This window comes from Solanum lycopersicum, chromosome 10 (assembly GCF_036512215.1).
Source record: "Solanum lycopersicum chromosome 10, SLM_r2.1".
Classification (NCBI taxonomy): Eukaryota; Viridiplantae; Streptophyta; class Magnoliopsida; order Solanales; family Solanaceae; genus Solanum; species Solanum lycopersicum.
Genome location: NC_090809.1, coordinates 12,489,790 through 12,503,170, shown reverse-complemented (window position 1 = coordinate 12,503,170; position 13,381 = coordinate 12,489,790).

The window sequence follows — 13,381 nt, the reverse complement described above, 5'->3', positions numbered from 1 at the left end:
ATAAATAGAGAATCACTCACCATTTGGAAGACATACTTGAATAAGAAAATTTTTCTCATATTCAAAGTTTTCTTTACAATACGTTATCAGCACGAAGTTGGTACTTGAAAAGGTATTATATAAATATTTTTATTTTATTCACATATTCTCTCATAATTTCATTATGTCGAATTTATCCAAACTTGAGTTTGTGGCATTAAATATTTCTGGAAAGAATTATCTTTCATGGGTACTCAATGCTGAGATTCACATGGTTGCTAAAGGCCTTGATGCCACTATTACTCGGGAAAATGAATCATCGAGTCAAGATAAGGCGAAGGCTATGATTTTCCTTCGTCATCATCTTGATGAGGGCCTGAAGATTGAATATCTGACGGTAAAATATTCACTTGAATTGTGGACTGCTTCAAAGGGGAGATATGACCACCTAAAGGCAACAGTGTTGCCAAGAGCTCGTTATGAGTGAATACATTTACGATTTCAAGATATTAAGACCGTAATTGAATACAACTTTGTTGTATTCAGGATAACCTTCCTGTTGAAATTATGTGGGGAGACTATAAAAAATGAGGACATGTTGGAAAAGACACTTACTACTTTCCATGCTTCAAATGTGATATTGCAACAACAATATCGTGAAAAGGGTTTTCAGAAATATTCTGAACTAATCTCATGTCTTTTGGTGGCTGAGCAACATAATGCTCTTTCAATGAAAAATCATGAAGCTCGTCCCACTAGAGTTGCTCCATTACTGGAGGCAAATGTGGAGGGAGCAGGTGATCAATCTGAAGTAAAAAGAGATGATCATCGGTGCTAAAATAATGCACGGTGACGTGGCAGAGATAAGAGATGATACACTAATCATTGAGGTGGTGGTCATAATAAAAGGGAATACAACATGAGTTCTTAAAATAATCCCTCAAAAATTAATTTTCGTTGTTGTGGCATGAAAGGCCATTGGAATAATGAATGTTGCACACATGAGCATTTTGTAAGGCTCTATCAAAATTCCTTTAAAAAGAAAGGAAATAAATTTGATGCTTCCTCTTCCAATGCTCGAGCTGAGTCACATATGACTCTTAAAGAATAAGTCGGGAACATCTCATAAATATGATAAGGATGTTGAAGCAAATTTGGCTTTAAAGGATGATGCTTTTGATGGCCTTGGTGACATTACTCATATGGAAGTTGATAACTTCTTTGGAGATCGAAATTGATGTTTGATCTTTTAGCTGGGGAATGAAATCTGTTAATATTTTACATATTATTTTACTTATGTGTTTTTAATTATTATGTTGTTCATGTTGAAGTATTTAAATTTCCGTTGTTAACTTTGTTTCTTCCTTCTTTTAATGTATATTATTTTAATGAAAATTAACAGAAATCCCCAGTTGTCGGTTGGATTCAAGATGAGTAATGGAGATGTATGCCTTCTTGATAGTGCTACAACGCATACAATATTAAAAGAAAAGAAATACTTTTCTAATTTGGTTATGAAAATGACATATGTCAACACAATATCAGGTACTACAAAATTAATTAAGGGCTCTGGAAGAGCGACCTTATTACTACCTGGAGGGAAAATATTAAGCATTGATAATGCATTATATTGTAGTAAGTCTCAAAGAAACTTATTAAGTTTCAAAGTTATTCGCCAAAATGGCTATCATGTTGAGACGGCTAATAAAGGAAAGGTTGAATACCTTTATATTACTACAATTAATGTAGAGAAGAAAATTGAGCATGGAAAATTACCTGCACTTTCTTCTGTGTTGTACAATACAAGTATAAGTATAGTTGAATCACATGCCGTAGTAAACAAAAGGTTTAATAATTTTAATGATTTTATCATTTGGCATGACCGGTTCCCCGGATTTAATATGATGCACAAAATCATTGAGAATTCACATGGACACACCTTAAAGAGCCCAAATATCCTTCAATCAAAAGAATTCTCTTGTGCTGCTTGTTCTCAACAAAAGTTGATCATTAAATCATCAACAGTTAAGGTTGGAATTGAATCTCCTGCGTTTCTGGAATGTATACATGGTGATATATGTGAACCAATTCAACCTGCATGTAGACCCTTTAAATATTATATGGTCTTGATAGATGCTTCTACAAGATGGTCACATGTGTGTTTATTATCAACTCGCAACATGGCTTTTGTGAGATTGTTGGATCAAATAATAAGATTGAAAGAACAGTTTCCAGACTATACAGTAAAAACAATCCATCTAGATAATGTTGGTGAGCTTACATCTCAAGCATTTAATGATTATTGTATGTCTATGATATAACAATTGAACATCCAGTTGCACATGTTCACACTCAAAACGGTCTAGCAGAATCATTGATTAAACGTCTGCAATTTATAGTCAGACCATTACTAATGAGAACAATGTTATATGTGTCTATGTGGGGGCATGCTATTTTGCATGCATCAACACTTGTGCTCATAAGGCCGACTCATTATCAGGAATTCTCCCTATTACAATTGACTTTTGGTCAAGAGACAAACATTTCCCATCTTAGAATTTTTGGATGTGCGGTGTATGTCTCAATTGCTCACCACAACGCACAAAGATAGGGCCTTAAAGAAGGTTGGGGAAATATGATCGGTATGAATCTCCTTCAATCATAAAATATTTAGAGCCTATGACTAAAGATTTATTTAAGGCAAGATTTTCTTATTGTCATTTTGATGAATCAGTATACCCAACATTAGGGGGAGAACATAAGTCGTTGGGAAAAGAGATAGATTGGAATTCATCATCTCTATCTCACTGTATCCTCGAACAAACCAATGTGAGCAACAAAGAATAGTTTATTTGCAGAACATTGCAAATCAGCTACCAAATGCATTAAATCACATATTCCAGCTGTTAATGCTCCAGGTCGAGTTGATATACCGACGGGACAAATTGTTAAGGCAAATGAGTATAGACCACATTTTAAGCGTGGTAGACCAATTGGTTTCAAGTATAAAAATCCTCAAAAGAGAAAAGGAATAAATGATCAAGATTACCATGGGTTGAAAAAAACTTCTCAAGATGAGACCCAAGTCATCATACATGATGAGGAGGAGGTTCTAACTTCTGAAAAAAATGAAATTTCAATGAATTATGTCTCAACAAAAAAGTTGTGGAACCGAAATAGTATTGTGATTTACAACACTTTTGCCTATAATGTTGCTATTGACATAATGCAACGAGATGAAAATTTTTAGCCAAAATCTGTTCACGAATGTAGAAAGAGAAATGATTGGCCAAAATGGAAATATGTAATTCAAGTTGAATTGGTTTCACTGGAAAAACGTAAAGTTTTTGGAGCAATAATCCGAACACCTGGAGGTTTCAAGCCAGTGGGGTACAAATGAGTTTTTATACGAAAAAGAATGAGAAAGGTGAAGTTGCGAGATATAAGGCCCGACTCATTGTTCATTATTTTTTTTAAAGACCTGACCTTGATTATATAGAGACATATTCTCCCGTGGTAGATACAATCACCTTCAGATATCTCATAAATCTGGCAGTTCATGAAAAACATGAAATGCGTCTAATGGACGTTGTCACAGCCTATCTATATGGCGTATTGGACCACAACATGTTCATGAAAATTCCTGAAGCATTCAAAGTGCCTGAAGCATGCAAAGATTCAAGAGAAACTTGTTCAATAAAGCTTCAGAAATCTATTTATGGATTGAAACAATCAGGAAGGATGTGGTACAATTGTCTGAGTGAATATTTGTTACAGAAAGAGAACAAAAATGACTAGAGTTATCCCTGTAATTTCATTAAACGGTCGGGGTCTAAATTTGTTATAATAGTTGTGTATGTTGATGGTTTGAAAATCATTGGCACTCGTAAAGAGCTTTTAGAAGCTATTGAGTGTCTAAAAAAAGAATTTGAAATGAAAGATCCCGGCAAGACAAAATTTTATCTTGGCCTACAAATTGAGAATTTATCAAATGGAATACTTGTTCATTAATCAACGTACACAGAAAAGATACTGAAGCGTTTTCACATGGATAACTCACATCCATTGTGTACTCCAATGGTGGTAAGATCACTTAACATCAATACCGATCCATTTCGACCTCAAGAGAATGATGAAGAGCTTCTTGGTGATGAAACTCCTTACCTTAGTGCAACTAGGGCACTAATGTAACTTGCTAACAATACTCGACCAAATATCTGTTTGGCAGTAAGTTTACTGGCAAAGTTAGTTCCTCCACAACAAAAAGACATTGGAATGGTGTTAAACACATACTTAGATATCTTCGGGGGACCATGGACATGGGTTTATTCTATTCCAATGAATCCAAATCAATTTTGATTGGTCACGTAGATGCAGGGTATTTATCTGATTCGCATAAAGCTCGATCACAAACAGTCTATTTGTTTGCATGTGGATACACGACAATATCTTGGCGATCAATGAAGCAAACGTTGGTAGCCATTTCTTTAAATATGTAGAAATAATAGCCATCCATGAAACAAGTCGAGAGTGCGTCTGGTTGAGATCAATAACCCTATCATATTCAGGAAATGTGCGGTTTTTCTTTGGAAAAGAATATACCAACCATAATGTACGAAGATAATGTTGCATGTGTAGCTCAATTGAAATGTGGATACATCAAAAGAGACCGAACAAACATATTTTAGCAAAGTTCTTTTTTCATGCATGATCTTCAACAAAATGGTGAGATAGAAGTTCAACAAATTTGTTCAAGTGATAATCTTGTTGATTTATTCACTAAGGCATTGCCAACATCAACGTTTGAGAAGTTGAGATACAAGATTGGAATGCGCCGTCTCCGAGATATCAAGTAAAATTTTCATCAGGGGGAGAGAAATATGCGTTGTACTCTTTTCCTTAACTATGGTTTTGTCCCAAGTTGGGTTTTCCTGGTAAGGTTTTTAACGAGGCAACATTCAAAGCATATTATGAGATATGTGTACTCTTTTTCATTCACTAGGCTTTTTTCTACTGGGTTTTTCCTAGTAAGGTTTTAACGAGGCACATAATCTATGGATATCTAAAGGGGAGTGTTGTAAATCCATTGTATAGTATATGTGGATTATGCATTAGACTTATCCACTATTAAATGGATTCATGTATAGGTGTTTTCAACGTGATACAACTTTCAAGATAACTATGTATCTATTAATTAGATGACTTTTGGAGTGATATCTCAACACTATAAATAGATAATCACTCACCATTTGGAAGACATACTTGAATAAAAAAAAATTTCTCCTCTATCTTATACTTCTTGTCTTTTTCTTCTTATATTCTGAGTTTTCTTTACAGTACTAACCTTTTTTTATCACGTACTAAGTTTCTATAATTTTATTTATGTTGGTTTTATTACGAAGAAGACGTATACTTGTGCAACTATCTAAAAAGTCAAACAAAATATATTTGATTCTTTTGGACCTAAAATCATGGCTCCCGGTGAATATGAAAAATTTGAAAATAGCGGTAATTTGAGAAATTTTTTGTCGAAGAAACAAAAAACGGGAGTGGTAGAAATCAAAGATCGAATTAGTAAGTTGTGTGACTCACTTCTCGTTCAAATTCTCTATCTTTTATACCGTCACAGGAGGCTTTCACAGTGGATATTCTCTCTAAGAGGTGGCACTATGTTTGGCCTTATGTTGATAGCTTCAAATTCATTAGTAGAAATTATCTGAAAAATAAAACACTTTGTATCCTTTGTGGAGTATGTATTAGCTCATTCCCTTTGTACAAAAATAAATAAAAAAGATTAGAGATCACTGCAGTCACCTCTTTTCATACAAATGACATGTTAATCGATTACTTAGTTTTGCTATTGAAAAAAATGTGGATGATTTTTTATACAGCTTAAGCTCCATTATTAATGGTTGCACATTGCCTTAATCTTATCTTATACACTTTTTTATTTTTATTTTTTGTGATCATTACATTTTAATATAACTTACTTTGTATGTACTATTTATTAAAGACACATGTGCAATGCACGTGTGTAGAAAATAGTATAAATATAAAAAGTGAGATAGATAAAAACAAAGACATGTATGTGTTTTTCAAATTTCGAATATAAGTTGATTGAAAAGTTGATGGACCAATATTATCAAATAAAGTGAAAAAAATATGAAAACTTGTGACCATACGACTAATTGATATCATCCAGTTTTCATTATGTACTCAATTTCTTTAATATCAAATATATTGTAAATGTTTCACACAGTATGCAGTGAAATGCAATGTAACTAGTTATAATGACTCGATGCTTTTTCATAACTCACCTAAATAGGATATGTTCGGACCATTGCTCGATGAAGATACATTTGTTCTAAAATTATACTAGGCACAATGAGACTTTTAAGACGGAATCAATTTGGGTGTCACATGCCACTTTTAAGTATTTGGTACACATAATGTGGTGTAACCAAGAAAACATTACTAAAAAAATTGAAAATTTTCCTGAGAATTCTAAGGAATGGAATTCAAATACGTTGGAGAATATCATCTAAGGTTGGAGTCGAATCCCATAAATAACAATGTGTCAGTTATTGAAGAGATAAAGAATTATAAGATACAAATTTGTATCTAAATGAGAAATACACAACTAGAATATGAAGATGATTATAGTAATAATCAGGGACAGGGGCAAAAATCTTGTCAAGTAAGGAATCTAAGGAAATTATGACATGGGAAGGTAATTGAAATCAACATGATCCATTGCGCATTAATCTCCACCAAACTCACTCATGGCTAAAATCGTATATGCATTGGAACCTCAATGATTCACCTACTTCTCCAAGCATAAGCAAATATATCTTACTTAATTCTCCTGAACTTAGTTAACTAGCAATTACGATTAGTCGAATTCTACGCATAGCATTGATTCACTATCTCTAGCATCATTCGATGTATGGGTTGTTATACCTCAAATACTAAATTCTTCCATATTTGTACCACTATAGGAGACGTGTAAATATGATCATACATTTGAATCAAATTCAATTAACAAGTCTATACTCCAGCACTTCCAAAATATTTTATACAACTGAGTTAAACTGAAGCTCTTTACCCGTTCCTGCAAATTGTGTAAATGCCATCTCTCAATAAAACAAAGCTAGACTTGGAAGGCCTCTAACTAGACAGGAAGTTACATCAACTATCTTCTCATTTCAACCCCTTAAATCACTGGGTCCGGATGGCCTCCACCCGCTATTCTTCCAGAAATTCTTGAATGAAACGGAAGAAAAAATAGTCTCCACTTGTATGAACGCTTTTATTATTACCTCCATTTCCCCTCAAATAAACAAGACCTACATTTGCCTTATCACGAAAATTAATAATCCCAAACAAATTACCCACTATAGGCATATTTGCCTTTGCAGCATATTTACAAGTGCATCACTAAAATCATTGTTTATAGAATTTGGTCGTTCCTAAATTATATCATGAGTCTTGAACAATGTAGCTTCATTCCAGGTCGTAGAGCATTAGACAACGCTATTATTGTTCACGAAGCTATTCACTATTTCAAAAAAGCTAAAGGGAAAGTTGAGAAAATGCTTCGCAAAATTGATCTAGAAAAGGCCTTTGAGAGATTAGAATGGTCCTTCATTCGGCAATCTCTAACGATCTTAAACTTTCCAAATAATATTATCAATCTTATCATGCCTTTTATATCATCTTCTTCCATATCAATCCTAACAAACGGAACTCCAACCGTACAGATAAACAAGAGGAATAAGGCAAGGAGACCCCCTCTCACCCTACATTTTTATCATCTGTATGGAATCCCTCTCAAGACTGAATACACTTCGCCATCCAGGAAAGCCTTTGGCAACTAGTTAGGATAGATGAGTTCCTATATCTCACCTCCTTTTTGGGGATGACATTATCCTTCTTTCCAAAGCTGACTCCATAAATGCATCCTCGATAATTGACATCTTTAATACTCTTTCAAACCAATCAGGGAAAACAATCAATTTCAACAAATCTTCCATCATATTTTTCGTCTAGTGTAACACCGATGCAAGGAATGAATTATTCAGAATGGTGAATATCTGCCAATCAGAAAAAATAGGTAAATACCTAGGCCTATCGATTAAAAACCATCATCAGAAAATTCAAGACTATTAATACATTATAGACCATCTAAATAAATAACTTAGTGGGTGGAAAACACGATTTCTTTCCCTAGCAGAAAGAACTACCCTCATTAAAGCAGTCCTAGCCTCCATTCCAACTTGTGCAATGAAATGCAACTTACTACCCCAAGCTACTATTAATCATATAGACCACATCCAGAAAAACATTCTTTGGGGGTCAACACCAGAAAAGAAACTCCACTTAGTAAATTGGAACACGTGCACCACCACGAAGAACCGGGGTGTTTAGGCCTAAAAAACATGAGTGGTTTAAATTTCTCACTTCTAAATAGCTTTCACTGGAGATTTCTAGATAACAAAGACAATTTGTGGGTTAGAGTGCTTTCAAATTTTTTTTAAAAATATATCAATAGGAGAAACAAAGCATTTATTAACAAATTTCACTTCTACGACTCATATATCTTGAAAAATCTTACTAAATCCTATCAACTATTACAAAAAGGTATCTCTTGGAGCCTAGGGAGGGACAGAAAAAAATAAATCTTTGGAATGAAAGATAGATCGAAGGGACTCAAACTTAGCCAGAAACTATCCACGGACCCCTAAATAAATCGGAAACGGAGCTTGTAGTGATGGATGTAAAGATAAACAATGATTGGGATTTATCCAGAATCTCCTTCAAGCTCCCTACCCATGTAAGATCCTCCATCCATACTTCTACTAAACTATGTATGCCCAAAAGAGATACTCTTTTTTGAAATCCTAATAGTAGCGGTAAATTCAGTGCAAGCAGTGCCTATAATCTTTTCCTGCTAATAAAGAAGACCATATTCATACTCTTGTGGACTTGACCTGGATTTGGAAACTCAAGACTCTTAACAAAATAAAAGTCTTTATGTGGCTCCTCACTCTCAATAAACTCCTACCTCCTCCGTGCTTTTCTATATAAAATATTACTAATAATAAAAATTGTATTATCTTTTCAAATATAACAGAAACCGCGCCCCACATTTTTTCCAACTGCCTTATCTCTTGTAACATCCGGGTAAATTTGGTATAACTTTAGACAAGAATGATTTTTATAACGGCATCTTCAGACTGTGCCACTCCACAGCTCTGACCACAAACTCCACAACCTAGAACAATCACTTGGTTTATACTTGATCTAGGTATATTGCCCGCACTTTCTGTGGTGGTGAACTATGTCAATATTCTATTACTGAACATATGATAATATATGTGTTTTTGAGAGGGTACAACCCTACAATAAATTGTCAATAATATTTTATCCAAAGATGAAATGAAATGTTTTTCTAATCTTAAAATGAAAAAGGTTTGATTCTAAGTGTTTACAAATATTATTATTAATTGTTCATTTTATTGTAGTTGTTCATCACCAAAGTCTTTACAAAAGATATATAATTGTTTCAATGCCTATATGTGTATTTTGAAAAAGTTATGAAAATATTATATTCATTAATTGCGAGAGTTTTCCTCCTACTCAATACCGCTACATACATAATCTAAATATGATACATCTTATATAATTAGTTGTGTACTTGATAAGTTAATTAAAATATAAAAAAAAACTTTTGGATTTCAATGAATAACATATGTTGCTCAATTAATTTAAATTTAATGATGTCTTGGCAGGTCCCTTATTCAAAATAATTTGGATTTAATGATGTCTTGGCAGGTCCCTTATTCGAAATCATATGCAATCGATGACACTACTTTGATAGCCAAAAATATATTTTATTGTTTATGTTTTAACCAATATGGTTAAAACTTTATTGTTTTTGAGGTTTTCAATTTAAAGTAAATAAGGAGGTAATTATTTCTTTAATATGTCGTTAATATAGATTCATCTTACAGTGAGGGGTAACTCATTGAATTCAACCTAACATTTGAACCCAAACGTTTAATTAAGGCTAAGTACAATACTTACCATCCCACTACATTCCTTTATTTTTTTAATGTCACTAATCGATTGAATACCTCGATAAGATAGAAAGTTGAATACATAAAACTCCAAGGTAGTGTTGAACCACCCTAACTTTTGAACACTGAAAGTCCTTTGTTGCACATCTCATGGATCTTTTAGCCACTGAAAACTCTATAAAGATTAAAGTCATTTATTATACAAGTTTAAAAATTCTAATCTATAGGACACCAGTAGTCTAATGATTACATCAAACTCGTGATTAACATATCTTTACTTCAACATAATGATAAAAAACATAAACATAAACAACAAAGTTTAAAACATGTACACAAAAATTTAAAAAATAATAATAAAATAAGCATAATTTAGTGACTGTAAACAACATACTAAAATTTGTAATAACAAAATGAAACATAAAGAAAAAATAGAGGCCACTGAATGCACATTGTTCCCTTAAGAAATTAGTCCATTCTACTACCTGAAGTTTAAAGGAATAGAGCATCTCATGATATAGCAATTCTATTCACAAGTGTGTTGATAGAAAAACAATAGTATCAGTCAGTGACTCAACATGAAAAAAGTACACGAACATAATTTCACAGAAGAAGAATAAGAAATAGTTCAGAATTTCATTGTCTTAAAATACAAGGAAATTACTCTATTTATAGACAATAAGGATAGTATCAATAAATGCTTATTGTGCCCTATCAGAAAAGTCACAATTCTTTGGAAAGTCACATTTTTTCATAAAAGTTGCAACTCTTCATACAAGTCGCAAATCTTCATTAAAGTTGCAACTCTTCATAAAAGTCGCAACTCTTCGTAAAAGTCATAACTTTTCATAAAAAGTCACAACATTTTGATGAAGTTGCAACTTTTCATAGAAAGTCACATCTTTTTGTAAAAGTCACAACTTTACATGAAAGAGAAGGCTAATTTTGGATATAAATAAGTTAAAAGAGAATCCTGGTTTCTGGTTACGTCACATAAGTGGGCCTAAGATTCTCTTTTATATAAATACTAGTCTTTGGGAACGTGCATCGCGTTTATCCCACAATACTTAAAACAATTCTTCTATGACAAATGATAAAATTTAGATGACATATATATATATTACTATAGACTTCTTATGTGCCACAAAAAAATTAAATACAATAGAAAACAAAATAACAAGCCCATAAGTTGAGATTGGAAATTCCTGCAAATTCGATAGTACTTTTCTGACATGTATATAGTACTCTAATTTAAAGATAAATACATATTGTAATGAAAAATTATTTATCTTGTGAAACTAATGATTATGCATGAACAATAAAAACTAAATTGATGCATATATTGAATCGCATCATGACCACTCCAAATGTGGTTAAAAGTCATATAACCTTGTATTGATTCGAATATATGGAAATTAAGAAAGTTAGTAAAAAAAAAAGAAGGTGGGGTGGGTGTAAGGGATGGGGTTGATAAGTAATGAAGCTGAAGATGATGGAGAAAAAGACTCAAGAAACTGTGAATATTTTAACCAAATGAAATAGTAAAAAGACTTATTTATTACGTGATTTAAAAAGTAGTAGAAAAGATAAAATTTATTATGAGATGTTAGGAGAAATAGAAGAGATTCACATTATTATAAGATGTTTGGAGTAGTTGAAAAGACCTAAATTAGTATGAGATAGTCTTTTTTCATTTTTTAAAACAAAGATTTAATTTCTGAATTTAATGCATTATACCTACATCCAAAGAGAATGCTAAAAGACTAAAGATTTGTCATATTAAAAGTAAATGAACTATTAGTCAAATGAAACTTGACTATACTTAATTTAATGTACTCAAATTCATCATTATTGGATTTTAAAGGAATAATTAAATAGATTTTTTAATATATTTTTTTATACTTAAATTAAGTCTAGGAATAAAATGATAATTTAACTTTTTATTTTGAAGCTTTCCATGTTTACTTATATATATATATATATATATATATATATATATATATATATATATATATATATATATATATATATATAGATAGATAGATAGATAGATAGATTAAGAATGTTATACAATGAAAACAATAAAGAAACCTAAACATTAAACAAAACAAATACAAAGAGATAAACAGAAGAGAACATAGAGAGTTATACATTTTTTCCAACTATTTTGAGTGTGTACAATCTTGTGTCAAATGCCACTATTTATAGATAGGATCGAAGAACACAAGAGTTGTCATGGCTCATGTATATGACATTAACTCATATGAGATCATGAATGAGAGGTAGGAGTAAAAATCATAACGAAAAATAATTAGTGAAAGTTATTATATTTACATATATTTATATATATAAAAAACTATATATAATATAGATTCGATTTTTTTCTTTTTGGAGGACAAACACAACCATTCATATTTCAAATTGGAATACAAAAAGAACAAAAAAAAATTCATAATTTACTCCAACATGAAATCAATACAAATATATTTCATAGACATTATTGTGGTTGATTCATGACTAATGTGATCAGTTACTATTTAGTATCGAATTTATTAAATAGTTAAACATTTTAATTTAATATAGAAGCAAAACGGTCATCTGTCTTTTGTCTAACATTCTGTCTACTTTTAAGCGTATGTTACGCTTACGAAGCAAAAATAAACTTCTTAAAATCCACAAAGACATTATAAAAAATTCTTCAATTATTAAAAGAATAAATTCAAGTTCCTAACAGTAATGAAGGTAAACACTAAATAGAAGTCATATCCAATACTTATCATGAAAAATAGAAGCAACAAAGTAATTCAACTGCCTGCAAAAACATCATATATTTATCCCTGAAATTAAAAATCTACCTCATAAATGGTGACAACAAAATTTTAATAGTTTATTTTCATGTGAAAGATCAAATCCTTAGACAACCATTAAAGAATTGAGCATGATTTATATGATAAATAAAAAATTAAAACATTAGACGGAATACAAAATACGAAAGAACATACCATTAAGAACTTTATGTAAAAAAGGAAAGGAAGATGAGAGTCTTACATTGTCTAAACCAAATTCAACTACACAATATTGTCGGTAAAAGAAAACCTGAAAGAGAAAACATACAAATTAGGGATGAAGAATAAATTTTTCAGCATTGTAATATATAATAATTTCTTTTCATTTGAAATGCTTGAACTTCCACCTAGCAAATTAATATAACCTATTTTATTCATTTGAATGACTTTTTATCTTCCATTATATCTTAATTACAATAATTTAAATTGAATACTTAACATTGATTATTTAATTTGTTATAAAAATATATTTTTACATTT